The 14,963-nt window shown below is 40.3% G+C and overlaps 1 protein-coding gene across 5 annotated transcripts in view; it reads left to right on the forward strand.

Moving 5' to 3' along the window:
- LOC140726502 (E3 ubiquitin-protein ligase MARCHF1-like) overlaps positions 1 to 14,963 on the forward strand; it is a 510,551-nt gene that overhangs the window by 128,698 nt on the left and 366,890 nt on the right. The window contains exon 2 of one of the 5 annotated variants that reach the window (XM_073042973.1): positions 1,553 to 1,702. The exons of the other annotated variants lie outside the window; for them this stretch is intronic. The gene's annotated coding sequence lies outside the window, so the exon portion shown is untranslated. The remainder of the gene's footprint in view (positions 1 to 1,552; positions 1,703 to 14,963) is intronic. 5 annotated transcript variants of the gene reach the window in all.

Consider the following 14,963-nt stretch of genomic DNA (forward strand, 5'->3'; position numbering starts at 1 on the left):
CTGGAGTGCTTATTTATCAAAACATATTTCTAAAATATATTTATACCTGGAACAGAGTACTGATATTGGTTTGCTATTGTCACATGTACTGACATACAGTGAAAAAGAACATTTTCAAGATGTTTTGGTTGATATGCATCCAGATATCTTGTCAGTTCACTAATGTCTGCAGGTGAGAGTGGAGAATGGTGAACAAGAACAGGAAATTGATGACTGCATCTTTTAGATGGTCACATTTAATGCGCGTCTGCTTGTTCCAGATTTCCTATCAGTTTTCTTCTGTGAAATCAGTCAGGACAAGTCACCTGCTTAGTACCCTTTGTAGCCATTGTTCCTATTCTCCATATTGATTGCATTTTGCTGGTGAAATAAGAAATATGTAGTATATGTAAATATCCTTGCTTTACAATAACTATTGATTTGAATTGACTTTATTACTCATGTCCTTCATATACATGAGGAGTAAAAATTTACGTTACATCTCCGTCTAAATGTGCAATGTGCAATTTATAGTAATTTATAATAAATAGTATGTACAACATGACAGTCAATACAACATAGAAATACAATTGCATCAGCATGAATTAATCAGTCTGATGGCCTGGTGGAAGAAGCTGTCCCAGAGTCTGTTAGTCCTGGCTTTTATGCTACGGTACCATTTCCCGGATGGTAGCAGCTGAAACAGTTTGTGGTTGGGGTGACTCAGGTCCCCAATGATCCTTCAGGCCATTTTTACACACCTGTCAATGTAAATGTCCTGAATAGTGAGAAGTTCACAACTACAGATGCACTGGGCTGTCTGCACCACTCTCTGCAGAGTCCTGTGATTGAGAGAAGTACAGTTCCCACACCAGGCAGTGATACAGTCAGTCAGGATGCTCTCAATTGTTCCGCTGTAGAAAGTCCTTAGGATTTGGGGGCCCATACTAAATTTCTTCAACCGTTTGAGGTGAAAGAGGTGCTGTGGTGCTTTTTTCACCACATAACTGGTACGTATAGACCATGTGAGATCCCCGGTGATGTGAATGCTGAGGAATTTAAAGCTGTTCACACTTTCAACCCCAGATCCATTGATGTCAATAGGGGTTAGCCTGTCTCCATTCCTCCCATAGTCCACAACTAGCTGCTTTGTTTTTGTGACATTGAGGGAGAGGTTGTTTTCTTGACATCTCTGTGTCAGAGTGATGACTTCTCTGTAGGCTGCCTCGTTATTGTTTGAGATAAGGACAATCAATGTAGTATCATCGGCAAATTTATTTAGCAGATTGGAGCTATGGGTGGTGACACTGTGATGAGTATACAGAGAGCAAAGGAGGGGCCTAAGGACACAGCCTTGAGGGTCACCTGTGTTGAGGGTCAGAGGAGCAGAGGTGAGGAGGCCCATTCTTACCACCTGCTGGCAACCTGACAGGATGTCCAGGATCCAGCTACACAAGGCAGGGTGAAGGCCGAGGTCTCTGAGCTTCTTGTTGAGCCTGGAGGGAATTATGGTGTTGAATGCTGAACTGTAGCCCAAGAGCAGCATTCTCACATAAGCATCCTTCTTCTCCAGATGTGTGTGGACGATGAGTAGAGCAGTGGCTATCGCTTCGTCTGTCAATGGGTTGTGTCAGCAGGCGAATTGTACGGGTCCAGTTTGGGTGGCAGCATGCTGCAGATGTAATCCCTGACCAGCCTCTCAAGTCATTTGCTTATTATTGAGGTGAGTGTGACAGGATGCCAATCGTTCAGACATGTTACCTTGGTCTTTTTAGGTACAAGGAGAATGGTGGATGTTTTGAAGTAGAACTTTAATTTGAAATCATTCTATTTATTTATGGAGCTGTAAACTCTACTGGTTTTCTCCTTCTCCACGTAGCTTCAACTCATTGTCAGACAGAGAAACGTCTTGATTAGTTTGAAACACAGAGTTTAATGAGGGATGTTGTGATGCACCCACCAGTTCTGTGTAAAAATAAAAATTGTCCCACATGTCTCCTTTCATCCACCTTGAATGAATGCCCTTTGGTATTAAAAATATCAGTCCTGGGATAAAGATGCCAGCCATCTATTCTTGCTATGGCTCTCATAATATTATAACCTAATATCAGATCTTCCCCCAATCTCTATCACTCCAGAGAAACCAACCAAAACTATCCAACTTCTCCTTGCATCACGTGCTCTGTAATCCCAGCAGCATTTTAATAAACCTCTTCAGTACCCTCGCTAACACCTCCATTTCCTCCCAATAATGGGCAATCTGAATTGAAGTACTCCAGATGTAACAACCAGAGTTTTAAAAAAAACTGCAACATGACTTTGTAGCTCCTGAACTCAATACCTCGACTAATAAAGGTAAGTATGCCATTTGCCTTATTTACCACGCATCAACCTGTTTAGCCACTTTCAGGGAGTTATTGGCTTAGACCCCAATATCCCTCTCTCTATGTCAATGCCTTTGACAGTCCTGCCATTAATTGTGTACACTCCCCTTACATTCGATCTCCTAAAGTGCAACACCTCATACTTGGCAGGACTAAATTCCATCTACCATTTCCCTGCCCAGATCAGCAATTCATCTATAAGGCACTGTATCTTTTACCAGACTTCTACACTATCCACAACACCACCAATCTTTTGTATAATCTGCAAATTTACTGACTCACCTATTTAGGTATATATATACACTATAGCCACTTAGTAGGTACTGGAGTAGAATCTGATGTGCTCTTCTGCAGCTGCAGCCCATCCATTTCAATGATTGACGTGGTGTGCACTCAGAAATGTTCCTTTGCACACCACTGTTGTAATGGGTGGATATCCGTGTTTACTGTTAACTTAGACCAGACTGGCCATTCTCCTCTCACCTCTCTCATTAACAACTTTCCCTTAGTGTTTCAGCATCTATTGAAAAGCTTCCCAACCTTTTCTCATGCCATGGACCAATGCCACTATGCTAGGGGCTCATGGACCCCAGGTTGGGAACCTCTATTGGCTGTTCTGTAGTATAATCTAATCTCATCATCCTCATCTTTGATACTCGTAGCATTAAAATAAACACCGGTCTTTCTCATTGTGTTTGTTATGTTGCTCTTGGCTGTCCTTCCTTATAGACAAACTGGTCATGAAATCTACCTTTCTCAGTCCCTGGCTTGCTGCTGTGGTTCCCATGCTCCTGTCAAACATGACAATAGACCGGGTACCAAATGGAAAGCATGGAAGTTGGATCCGTCAGGTAAGAAGGACTGACAATGGGGCCAGGGTTCAGTGACTGTGGGCACTTCCATGTGGTGAGAGCACCACATAAGCCTGAATTTGTGTGAGTGGCCAACCCATGCAAAAGCACTGCCATGTCAGATCCCAAACCCACAGTGTTCATTACAGTCATGATGTCCCTCGATCTGCTCTGTGATGACTGTCCCACCTTACCAATGAAATCCTCCTTCTTCTTCTTCTTCCTCTTGGGCCCTTAGCTCCCAGTGGTGACCTCTCATCTTCATCATCCAAAGTCAATGGTATAGTTGGAGTTCATTAATGTTTTTGTAATCCTTTATAACCACTGTACAGGGGATTGGCCTGTACAGCTCCACCAGAGTCTTGTTGGCTGGCCTTACCTGTTTTCACTTCTCAGGATGGGGACTTTGAGAGGCAACCAAATAAATTCAATGGCCATTTCCTTCCCCTGTGATATCTGAGACCTCATCCACAAACAATGCCTTATTTCTGCCCCCCACCAACCCGCTCCACTCTCCCCACCATCTATCTTTCATCCTGTGTTCTAATAATGGGATTGGCTCTCCCAGGATACTTCCCTATCAGGAAATATGGAAACAAATTTTAAAACATCTCCATCATTAAGGTGAACTTCAAATCCTCCATTGTTCCTCTAACTGCTGCTTACCACCATGGGGGAGATATTGCTGTGGCACACATTAGTTATTACATAGGCCTTCTCATATATTAGCATAATCTCGATGGCAAATTGAACATTTTTTTTCATCTATTCTTTAAAATGTTTGAAATATTTTATGAATAAAGCTTGTTTGATGTCTTTTTTATGTGTAGAAAGCACATTTAATGGAAATAACACATTTGAATGAGAGATACTAACAATTTGCAAGGATCTTCAAGGAAGCAGAAAACACGATTATGTAATGCCACTGTGATTTTCCTGCTGGCTTGCTTGCAGCAGTGCTGTGGAGATTATCTTTTAACTTCAGGAAACTCCACGAGAACCCTTGAGGGTTGGCAATCCTAATGTGAATGCATGCCATAGCTGGATACTTAGCCACCTGACTCAAGAGGAGGAGCTCTGTCAAGAATGATGGTGTTGGCACTGGAGCAGCAAACTGACAGAATAGGATCCTATCATTTCTGCTTAAAGTATAGCCGTTGAAACCACGCTCATATCTAGGATCACTGAATTAATCTTCTAATAATTTTCATTCACAGAGTTCAGGAATGTTACCTGTCAGCTTAGAAGAATTTCAGGATTTCTCATTGAATGTCAGTTGTCTTTGAGGCTTACAATAAAAGGTCCTGATGTATGCTAGGGTAAAGAGCAGAGCAATTTGTAGTCTGCAAGTATTTGAATTTTAATATTATAAATTCCTAATTGACCAGTGCTCAGTCTATGAAAATTGACTGTGTGAAAGTCATCACTTCCAGCTAGAATAATGGTTATTAACTGTGTTCAGTCACGTTCAAACAGGAATGGCCACCTTGGGGAACATCTAGCTCACCCCCACTGCTTTTCTGAAGATCGTTGCATATTGCTAGCATCTTCCATTTCACTGCATTATTTCCATTAACTGTGATTTTTTTAAAAACACACACCGTGCACACTTTATTGATAGAATATTTCATATTAAATTCCTTCTATTTTCTATTGCAAGTTAAAATGTAATTTATAACAGCTAGTCTGTTAGTTAAAAATTGATGTGCTCCTGCTCCTGTTTGTAATGAAGAAGCAGTCAGCCAGTGGCACAATTAATTTGTTGTAAAGTGTTGTAATAAACAGCAGTTAATTTAAAATTTAAATGAAACCGGTATGCAGCATATAATCATGTTGAAACTCATTTTAATATCTTGTGTTTGGCAGGATTTCACCCTTTGATGGGTTTTAAACTGTGCCTGTCACAATAGTTCACTTTGCTCTTTATCTTGGCAATGATATATACACTGCCTCTTTCATTTTGGTATCATTCCACGTACATCTTGTTTATTTGCTCTGACTTTGTGAACTGCATGCAGTTACACAAATATGATTTTGTTTTGACCTTAATAGCCAGGCAATTAATGCATGAATCTCATAGTTATGTTTTCAGTCACAAAAACTGATGCTTGCGGTTCATCTCAAATCAAATTTGTTAAACTGCCTTGGAACTGGGGTTAAAAAGAGATCAGTGCAGTCAGTTCTTCAATTAGTTTCTGAGCTGGAAATGTGAAATGTCTCATCCAAATTAATTTTTATTTCAGTAAAACTGCTCTTTCTATAAAAATGTTTTGTAAAATCAAACAATAGAACCACCATTTTGTAAATTGGTGGTATTTTTAGTGAATTTTAGGATTTGTACGATCAAATACGCAACCATTTCATAAACTGGGTGCATATTTTAGTAAGTTTTAAAAATCATTGTCGGAGACAGGGAACTTCGTATGAGTTTTTTTAGATCTGGCTCTTTACAGACTGGAGCTTTTGTTATTTGTGATACATTACAGTTTGCCATTGATTATGAGCAAGATGACTGAGACCCTTCAAAGCCAGCTAACTATACCACATTCTTTCCCGTCAGTCGGCAGACAGAACTCTTGGGCTCACCACAGTTGCCTATCTCACAACGTGGTGATGTGCCATTGGCTGAACACAGGTCACTTTATAGGTGCCTCATATGAACACGTCAACAAGGAGTCATGACTGACCGCAGTCATGTGCATAGAAATTGGATGCATTCACAGTTTAAAGTACAAATCACATATAAAAGCTGTTCTCTGTACAATAAGTCACACTAGCTATCTTCGTGAATTTGGTCTGGGCATTTGCATGCACTCTTTAGTATGGATTTTCTTTGTACTTCATCAGTCACACACCTAATGATGCCAGAAGTTGCTTAGCCTCCATTGATGGCGGAGGCTGAAGCAACCCGGAGAGCTACAGTCTTCATTGATACTTCAGAAAGGAACTAGGAGTGCATCACACAATGGTCTGGAAGGAGACAGCAATCATTAGGTCCATACTGATGACTTGCACAGTGCACCATCTTGGTCCACTAGTTAACATTAAAGTGAATTCGTCACTGCATATTTTTGAATTGTTCTGCACTACAGGCCTTGATCACTGATACTTTGACCAACCCAATGACTCAGGACCCTTTGAGACATAGTAGGTAATTGGGCTGGTTCAATGCCCATTCACACAGGACATCACTCTGCCAGTCTCTTTGTTGCCTCCTTCCACTATCTCTTCACCACCCCCACCCCCACCCCCTCCCCCGATCACTTTAGCAGGCATTTGTGCAGTAGAACTGTGGCTGTAGTGGGAGTGACTGTTCAAGTGCTGATTGCTTCTCAACTCTTTAGGAAGCCACTGGCAACAAAGGCAGATTAGTGTGTGATCTGGTATCCGTGTGGATCCGCTTCTATGATCTCTTTTTGCACTCTTTCAGGAAATGAGAATGGCCATTCATGTTATGTGGACCACATGTTTAACAAATAAAAAGGGAGTGAAATCTAGTATTCTGGATCAAGCATGTTGAACCACCACAGCAAGTTAAAGATTGGTCATTTGGCAACATTAGCTATTCACTAACAATTCTTCTTGTGAAGAGCATGCACATGATAAGCATGCTTCATACAGAATGTCAAAGGGCAATCCTTGGGATGCTCAAAAATAGCTTTCATTCTTTGGACTGGTGAAGAAATCCTGCAGAGTTCAGGAAATAGTTGGCAATTTCAACTGGGTTCTGCACAACCTCACCACTGGGGGGAGACTGCACTCTCCATCTGCTCCACAATGGACAGTGAAGGATTGGAATCATGAGGGATCCCGGAGCTTGCAGTTTCAAGTTCCTATTCGCAGACAACTCCTCATCTTACCTTCCACCTACTGCTGAGCAAGGCAACATCTTCTTGGCCTCAGTGCAATAAAATAAAATTAGCACAAAACTTTCCATACCAATTTTACAAGTAATATTTTACTACATTGCTCTCAAAATCAATTAATCACCCTGGTATATCCCCTTAAGCACCTGTCTTTTAGATATCTTGCAGTGTTATCATTCCTCATGTTCAGTTCTTGCCCAGTGGCTGACTATCAGTGATGGAACCTGCAAATGAATTGGCTTTTGACTGCATTAAAGCTGCTAGGAATTGGCTGTCTGTGAAGATCAGGCTGACTATAATTACTGGCTATCTGTACTAGCAGGAACTAGTGCTTATGTTATCAGCTGTTGTTTTCCTATAGTCTTTGTTCAGAAGTGGCTAATTTAATTGCAAGCTAAGGTAGCATAGGAATTACATTACTAGAATAAAACAAAATTCTGTAGTATTAATCCAGAAATGCAAGTTTGAATCCCTTTGTGGGAGCTGTGAAATTCAAATACACTGATCCCATTTTATGTTATCCAAACCACATTCCCTGGACTCTTTCACATATCTATATGTGGTGGGAGGTGGGGTGGGATAATATCAAACAGTGATGCTTTCTGTGGTGTACCAGAAAAAATTGGTTAGGGTCAATTATAGATTGGCTGTATTTGCAAAATGTTCATCAAAACATTCAGTGAAATGTGTCACTTGTCTTGTGCTGTGCTGTGTGGCAATGCTTCCAGCATTAACGTAGCATGTCCACACTTTTACATACCCCACTTTTAGGTCTTTGGAATATGGGAGGAAACCAGAGCACCTAGAAGAAACCCAAGTGGTCATGGAGAAAATGTACTATCTTTTCACAGACATCGGCAAGAATTGAATCCCAATCTTACAGCTGGCATACTGTAAAGAATTGCTACACAACTCTGCTGTCCCTTTGGAGCGTTGACAGATTTCTTTAACCTCCTGACAAAGTAGAGAAGTAGAAGCATTGGTGAGCTTTCTCGTCTCTGTGGATGGACCAAGATCGGCTATTGGTGATGGTCACTCCTAGAAAGCATTAGATCACTGATAATATTTCTTTCACCCCCTGGAAAGACAATAGCAGCAACTGAATCAGAATCAGAATCAGGTTTAATATCACTGGTATATCTCGTAACATTTGCTAAATTTATGACAGCAGTACAATGAAATACATGATAAATAAATATAGAGGAAAAAAACTGAATTACAACAAGAATATATATATACCTATTAAATAGTTAAGTTAAAATAAGTAGTGCAAAAAAACTGAAACAAAAAGTAGTGGGGTAGTATTCATGGGTTCAATCTCTGTTTAGGAATCGGATGGCAGAGGGGAAGAAGCTGTTCCTGAATTGCTGAGTGTGTGGTTTCAGGCTTCTGTACCTCCTACCTGATGGTAACAATGAGAAGGGGGCATGTCCTGGGTGGTGGGGGTCCTTAATGAAGGACACCCTCCTCCTAAATCACCATTCCTTGAAGATGTCTTGGATACTATGGAGGCTAGTACCCATGATGGAACTGACTTAATTTTACAAGTTTCTGCAACTTCTATCTTGTGCAGTAGGGCACCCCCCTCCCCTACCAGAACTAGACATTGAAACAGCCAGTCAAAATGCTCTCCACGGCACATTTGTAGAAGTTTTTGAGTGTTTGAGTTGACAAACCAAATCTCCTCAAACTCCTACTGAAATATAGCTGCTGTCTTGCTTTCTTTATAGCTGGATCGATATGCTGTGTCCAGGTTAGGTCCTCAGAGATATTGACACCCAGCAACTTGAATTTGCTCACTCTTTCCATTTCTGATCCCTCTATGAGATTTGGTTTGTGTTCCTTTGTTTTACTCTTTCTGAAGTCTACAATCATCTCTTTGGCCTTGCTGACTTTGAGTGCAAGTTTCACCACTCAACTAGCTGGTATATCTTGCTCCTGTAAGCCCTTTCGTCACCACCTGAGATTCTGCCAACAATGATTGTATTATCAGCAAATATATAGATGGTATTGAGCTATGTCTAGCCACATGGTCATGGTTGTAGAGGGAGCAGAACAGTGGGCTAAGCACACATTCCTATGGTGCACCAGTGTTAACTGTCAGAGGGGTGGGGATGTTACTTCCAATCTGCACAGATTGTGGTCTTCTGGTTAGTAAGTTGAGGATCCAATTGCAGAGGCGGGTACAGAGGCCCAGGTTCTGTAGGTTTTTGATCAGGACTGTAGGAATGATGATGTTAAATGCTGAGCTCTAATCAATAAACAGCATCTTGACATGGGTATTTCTTTTGTCCAGATGATCCAAGAGCCATTGAGATTGATTGCATCTGCTGTAGACCTATTGTGACAGGCAAACTACAGTGGGTCCAGGTCCTTCCTGAGACAAACACGCTCTTCAATTCTAGCCATGACCTACACCTCAAAGCATTTCAGCAACATAGATGTAAGTGCTACTGGACGATAGTCGTTAAGGCAGCTCGCACATCTTTTTTTTGGCGCTGGCATAATTGTTGCCCTTTTGTAGCAGGTGGGAACTTCCGATGGTAGTAATAAGAGATTGAAAACATCTTTGTATACCCCCGCCAGTTGGTTGGCACAGATTTTCAAAGCCTTACCAGGTACTCCATCAGGCTCTTCCACCTTGTGAGGGTCCACCCTCATGAAAGACAGCTTGACATTGGCCTCAGAAACAGAGATCACAGGGTCACCAGATTCTGCAGGGATCTTCATAGCTGAAGTTTTATTCTCCCTTTCTAAGTGTGCATAAAAAGCATTGAGCTCATCGGGTAGTGAAGCATCACTGCCATTCGTGATGTTGGGTTTTGCTTTGTAGGAAATAATGTACTGCAAACCTTGCCAGAGTTGATGTGCATCTGATGACACCTCCAACCTCTCTCAAGATTGTTTCTTGACCTTGAAATAGCCCTCTGCAAATCATACCTGGTTTTCTTGTGTAGGCCTGGGTCACCAGTCTTAAATGTCACAGATCTAGCCCTCAGCAGACTGAATGGGTTTGTGAAAGTTTTCCACATTTCTCTCGAAGCCGTACATGCACCTCATGTCTTTGTTTCTGGGTTAAAGAGCTGCAACTCCCTACTCAGCAGAGTTGTGGGAACGCTTACACAGTGGAGACTGTAATTATTTAATTAAAGTCTCCTCACTACCTACCTAAACAGGAAGAGTACTGGGCTTTCTAACAACTTTAGCAGCAAAGTTAAAAATGATCTAAATAACTTCAGATATGCAAAAACATATATTTTCTTTCAAATGTGAAGCCCACGTTAGAACAAGGGACATAGAAAAGTAAAAATCAGAACAGAAAAAGTCTTTGCCGCATCAGGTCTTTGTTGATCATCATTCCAGTCTAAGTGATTCCCATCTGCCTTAACTTGGTCCATATCCCTCTATTCACTGCCTGTTCACTGTCTGCCTAAATGCCTTTTTGAATATTTTTATCATATTTGTGTTTACCAGCTCCCTTAGCAGCACGTCCCAGGCATTTACCAGTAAAAAAAGTTGCCTTACAAATCTCCATTAACTTTCCCCCACCCTCACTTTAAACTTGTGACTTTAAGTATTTGACACTTCTGCCCTCAGGAAAAAGACCCTGGCTTTTTCCCCTATCTGCCCCTCTCATAATTTTACTTACTTCTGTCAGGTGGCTTTACAGCCTCCAATGCTCTAGAGAGGACTATTTGTCCAACTTCTCCTGATAACTAATATGCTTCAGTCCAGGCAACATCCCGGTAAATCACTTCTGCACCTCTCCAAACCTTCCATGTTTTTTTCAATTTCAAAATGAATATACTACATATAAGTTATGTATCTTTAGTATTCATGAGGGTTCTGAGATGTACCCTATAGATGTTGTGGAACTCTTTGGACCTTCTATTTCCCTCAGTGAAATATCAGTTTTAGACTCAAGCCTTTTATTATCATAGATATTTTGAATTCAGCTGTGATGAAGCTTTTCAGATGTTTAATCTGCAGTTGCAGATATTTCATTTAAAAATCAACAGAGGTGTGTTATTAGGTATGCTTAAATTTAAAGTATTCTTGAAAGGACCAAGTGCAAAAGATGACTATTTCAAATAGCAAAGGTAATCCACTTTAAATGCTAGGTAACTATATAAGAACCATTTTAATTACTTACCTTAATGCCGGAGGATTCACATCCCACCACAGAACGCTGTATGGGGCCTTCATTAATTTTTCACAACCCGAAAGGCATAATTGCTTTGAACAGCATTAATTCTCCAGTTTCAACACAAGAAATGAAAACCAATATTGTAACTGTGAACAAAGACACTGGGGGAGAGACAGTGAAGCTGGTGATATAGAAGCTGTTATTCAGCACAACAAGCAGGCATCATTCTGGAGGCACTCTCGGTCGAGGCTCACGAACCCAAAGCTACATCACATTTTTATACACTTAAGATCAAAGGTAACACTAGCTGATACAATTCAATTTCAATAGTTACAGTGACATTGTTTCCTTCAATATTTTGGATTGACAATGCTTCCTTAAAGTTACATATCTACAGTGACAGAGACTTCTGAATGTTCAAACACCTTTGTTACAAAGTAATTCATACTAATAATCCAAAAAACTTCTGGGAACTGAAATCCCAGATGCCCAGAATTAATGTTGCAAGGACTGTCTCTAAGGAAACAAATATCATAGGTACACAACATCCATCTGGCCTGCCAGCTTGAACTCAGTCACAATGGTGCAAATAGCTAGGCCATGTTGCCTGGCTTGATGCAAGCCAATTAGCACAACCCCATTGTCTTGATGTTTGGCTCTTGCATATGCAAATATCTCATGGTCACCATTTTGCAAATCATATCTCTTAGTCTTTGGGCTTTTAACTTGAGTTTACTGCTTGCAATTTACAACAAAAACTGAAGCTAACTGCAAGCTTCCTAAACGTATTTGAATTTATAATAAGGACTGGTTCCTGTTTGAATTAATATCTGCTATATTCACATAACTCCAGAATCTTTTTTTAATACCAATCAACTAAACTCTAGGGAAGTTGATACAAATTGGGAAATGTTTGAAATAATTGTGCATACCAAATCATAGGCAATGTACAAAGCTAGCTTAAAATCTATGGTGTTGATTCTGGTTCATCAGTGTTTCCCAACCTTTTTTATCCTAGCGCTCCCCTAAAGCACTTTCATACTTGCCAATACACCCCCCCCCCCACAAAGCACCTTCATACTTGCCACGCCCCTTAGGCACAATATACTTTCCAATGCCCCCATAGTGTAAAGACATGCCTACCAAATTCTAACATGAAAAAAATGATTCTGCTCTAATTTTTTATTTAAACCTACCTTACACAGTACCTGTGCACTGTACAGCAGCTTTGATATCAATGTGGTCATTGAGCTTGATGGTTTTTAGCAAGAGCTGAAATATCTGGTTCAAGTTGTGACAGCAAAAGCCTCAAGTCCCCATGCATAACAATGTCCAAACAGTTTCTGTTTTTTGCACTGAAGCCTCTTTCAACAAGGGAGGAGGATAGAACATTCTTCTACCAATGTCTTGCTTGTGTATTTGCAACTTTCCAATAAAAGTGGACACTGCACTTTTTTTGAAATTCTTACCCTGCAGTTTCATATTGAGAATGTTCATTTTGTCATATAGATCTGTTAGGTATCCCACATCTCCATGTAGAAGTTCAATTTGTTTCCTAAGCTCTTGTCAATTTTGAGCAAAACTTCAACCACAGTGTCAAAAAGATCAAAGAAACTTTTTAAGCAGCAGCCTTTTAACAGCCAATGCACTTCAGTGTGAAGAAGCAAGCATTAAAACTCTTCATCGTTAATTTAGCATTTACTGGTGAAATATTCTGCTGTTTAATGGAGGAGCTTAAATATTGTTGATAGCAGATATTACAAGAGTTATGCTTGAAAAGTGTCACTGGCTGAGGTTTTTGCCTGCGAGATGTTGACAATGAATTACACAATGGTTTGCAAACAGACTTGGAATTTTGTTTTTCCATAAATGCCACTAAACAAGCATGGCAATCTGTCATATATGGTGCTCCCCAAGAAATCGTGTTCCTAATTGGAATATTTTTATCCTCAATATACATTTTGAGCTTGTTGTAGATTGATTCTCTGTTTGATATTTGTTGGTAACATTTACAAAAGAGAATCACTTAATAAACTTTTCCAATTTTGATAAACCGTATGTATGCCATTAGCAATTGTCTCGCACAGTTGACTTGTCCAGTTGTATCCCAAATTCTGTTTTTTATTTTAGCTCTGTGCATTTAAAGAACAGTGGTGAACACTTCTGATATAGTAGGCATTACTAATATTTGACCTTGCTATCATTTTGGAAATGTTATATGAAGCATTGAGACCACTATAAAGATCATATTTAGGTTTCTTGGCAAATGACTTGAGTGTGCAACTCTTTTCAAATGCTTCTTTTATCTTCTGGAACTGACTAATACTTTAAGTAGTCTTTTCAGGGTGTAGAGACTGATGGTAGCTGTCTTCAAAGATCATTACGCAACACCCAATCCAGAATAGCATTTCCCCTAGTGGGCTCAACCGCAAGCTGCTCTGAAAAGCCATTTCATGGGAATTGTGCAAATTCTCTCTCGGGATCCAGCAACAACCTGACTTTCCCATTCCACCTGCACAATGAAATCCTCCATGACTACCATAACATTGCCCTTTTGATATCCATTTTCTTTCTCCCATTGTAATTTGTAGCCCACATCCTGGCTACTGTTTGGAGGCCTGTATATAACTCCCAACAGTGTATTTTATCCTTGCGGTTTCTTAACTCTATTTACAAGGATTCTACAACTTCTAATCCCATTTCACATCTTTCTAAGGATTTGATTTCATCGCAACTGTGACCTTCTATCAATCATGACTCAGTAATGCCCACCATGTCATACCTGCCAATCTCTAACAGTGTTACAAGATCATCTACCTTATTTTATATATTGTGTGTCTTCAGTTCTATATAGGTCACTCACTTCAAGAATCATGTGGAAATGGAGAGCTGGAAATTTGAAAATGTCACACCACTCTTTAAGAAGGGTTAGAGGCATAATAAAGGAATTTATTGGCCACATTGCCTGACCTCAGTGGTTGAGAAGATGTTGGAGTTGATTGTGAAGGATGAGGTCTCAGGATATTTGTAGGCACATGATAAAATAGGCCAAAGTCAGAATGGCTTCCTTCAGAGAAAATCTTGCTAAACAAATTTGGTGGAATTCTTAGAGGAAATATCATGTAGGATAGATGAAGGAGAATCAGTGGATGTTGTGAATTGGACTTTCGGAAGCCCTTTAACAAGGAGCAGCACATGAACATGTTTAACAAGGTAAGGGTCCATGGTATTACAGGATTGGTTGATTAGCAGGAGGCAAAGAATAGCAATAAATTGGGCTTTTTCTAGTTGACTGCCAGTGACTAGTTATGTTCTGCAAGGATTGGTGTTGAGACCAATCATTTACGTTATACATCAATGATGGCATTGGGGATGATACAAATATATATTGGTGAAGGGGCGTGTAGTGTTGAGGAAGCGGGGAGACTGCAGAAGGACTAAGACAGATTAGAGGAATGAGCAATGAAGTGACAGGTGGAATATAGTGTTGAGAAAGGTATGGTCATGCACTTAGGTAGAAGAAACAAAACCATAGAACATTTTCTAAATGGGCAGAAAATTCAAAAGTTCAAGATGCAAAGGGACTAGGGATTCCTCATGCAGGATTCTCTAAAGGTTAACTTGCAGTTTATGTTGGTGGTGAGGAAGGCAAATGCAATGGTAGCATTCGTTTCAAGAGGACTGGAGTATAAAAGCAAAGATGTAATGCTGAGGCTTAATATGGCACTGGGGAGGA

Source organism: Hemitrygon akajei, chromosome 4 (genome assembly GCF_048418815.1).
Source record: "Hemitrygon akajei chromosome 4, sHemAka1.3, whole genome shotgun sequence".
Lineage (NCBI taxonomy): Eukaryota > Metazoa > Chordata > Chondrichthyes > Myliobatiformes > Dasyatidae > Hemitrygon > Hemitrygon akajei.